Raw genomic sequence first — 2,354 nt, 5'->3', positions numbered from 1 at the left:
AGTTCTCAAAGAACATAGTTTACTTTAGAACCAGATCCAACTAGAGTAGGTGTGGCAGTAAAACAGGCTAGATACGCCAGAGGTGTTGAGCTGCCAGGGCTAATTAAGAAAGATTTGTATATGGAGCCATGGCTTGGAACCAGAAGGCCAGTTTTTTCAGGCTGACAGTGTCTCAGTCAAACGGGTGAGGTTGAGCACATGCGCACCTAGGCTAGATGCTACCATGTGGGGATACCGGGGGGCCCTAAGGAACCACTCCAAAATTTCTCTTGTTCAGTGACTCACTCAGTGGCCATAGAAGGTCAGGCTGACCTGACTGTCCCTTGGCCACTCATGTCTCTTGCTGGTCCCAGCACAATGTAGGGCTTTATAACTGAGACTTTATAGCAAAGTGGACTGGGAACGAAGCCTTGCTCCACCAACTATGTCACTTGGGGAGAAGTTCTTAGCCATTTGCCCTCAGAACTCCAGGATGAGATAATACATGCAATGCACTTGACACACACTTGGTATTGAGGAAAATACTCATGAAAATCAACATACCCCAAGTATCAGCTTTCTTTCCTCCTTCCCACCCCAATCCCCTGGTGCTATCTCCCTCTCACTTACACTGAGAGAGAGATGCTCTCATCTCACACCGTTCTGAGTTGCTGTCTTTTCAGTGTCTTGCCCTGTGATGGTGTGCTCCATGCACCATCACTGGTCACCACCAGAGCATCAGAAAACAGTCTTCCTCATAAGCTGTTGTTCTGTTTTCATAGAGTAGTGTAGAGTAAATATGCATAGGCCACATATCCCTTCATTGTCTGTCCCCTTCTCCACTGAACATGACAAAAGATGATATAAGGCAGCAGTCTGCAACCATTTTGGCACCAGGGACCGGCAATGCTGTGAGAATCTAATGCCTGATGATCTGAGGTGGAGCTGAGGCGGTGACGGTGATGCTAGCACTGAGGAGTGGCTGCAGATACAGATGAAGCTTCCTCTCCTGCCCGCTGCTCACCTCCTTCTGTGTGGCCTGGTTCCTCATGTACTGATCTATGGCCCGGGGATTAAGGACCCCTGATCTAAAATATCAGACTTAAAAGATTTAAAGAGCAGGAGAAGCTGGGAAATCACGCTGGAATTCAAAGGCCGTATGCCAGTGACTCTGACACCACTCAATTACACGGGAGAATTAATACATCATGATTTTCATAGTGAGGATAAGATGGAAACGAATGCATAATTAGATGGGAAAAGGAAATTTTGTTTTCAAACACTTATAAGTACAATCAGTTGTAATAGGAAAGGAAAAAGAATAGCGTAGTTTAAGTAAAACAGCTTATAGTAGCATTTCTGTGTGGAGTTTGATTCTAAGAGAGCTGTTCTTGGGAGCAGCAAAACCCCGGGGGCGTGGAGAGGCAGGCAAAGGCGGGGTAGGGGGAGAACATGAGGGGAAATTCAAAGCTCGTGTTAAACACAACTTTTCCCCTTCACGGAAGTTTTGCTGTGGGCACACCAGTTCTCACCCTTGCTCCCCTGTCCCTAGGCTCACCGCCCTCTCCAAAAGTACCTCCTTTCTTCATACTCCACTATGTGGTCCTCTACCTACCTCTCTGGTATCCCACTCCCACCTCTCAGGATAACCTCCTAACCTCAGATTCACCCCACCCCACCTCTGAACAGAGCATCTCCCCAAGACGGGTGTGGGGCCATGGGAATGCGCAAATGCAGGGAGAGTGGGTGTCCAGGGCCCTGGTGCTGCACTCTCAAATGACTGAGCACGATGCCAGCACAATAGGGTCATTGCTGAGGAGGGGAGTGCTCTGCTGAGAGTGACTTTGGCTGAAGAACTCTGCATGGTCCTGCGGAATCTTCCCTAAACTCCAGGGCAGGCTAGGATGCATCAACCTTCCCTCCCTCTTTCCTTCACTCAGGGTTAGCCTTGAATCACGTCTGATGGTTCTCCTAGCTCCCACTTATTTCCTCTTGCCTGAGTATTTCCCCATCTATACACCATTAGCCCCATCTTGATGTCTGATTCTCTGAGCCCTGGACTGGAACCTGGGTTATTCCGACAGAGCGGGAGCTATCAGAGGGCTTCGGCAGGAGAGACACTGGGGTCTAACAGGACAATTCAGGAGAAGGGCTTTGGAGATCCAATTTCCAGAGCTGGGGCCCAAGCAGGCTAACTTCTGAGTGTGAGTTGTGGGTATGTCTTTCATTCTCCCCGTTATCCACCAGACGACTGGAAATTCATATACACATAACAACCCATGCTTCTCAAAGGTAAACATTAATTCTCAGAGACAATACAAAAATAAACCCAAAATAAGGAAAATAAATGTTTTCTTAAGTGCCTCATTCATTTG

This window comes from Pteropus vampyrus, unplaced genomic scaffold, assembly GCF_000151845.1.
Source record: "Pteropus vampyrus isolate Shadow unplaced genomic scaffold, Pvam_2.0 Scaffold416, whole genome shotgun sequence".
Taxonomy (NCBI): Eukaryota; Metazoa; Chordata; class Mammalia; order Chiroptera; family Pteropodidae; genus Pteropus; species Pteropus vampyrus.
Note: the sequence above shows the minus strand (reverse complement) of the source record.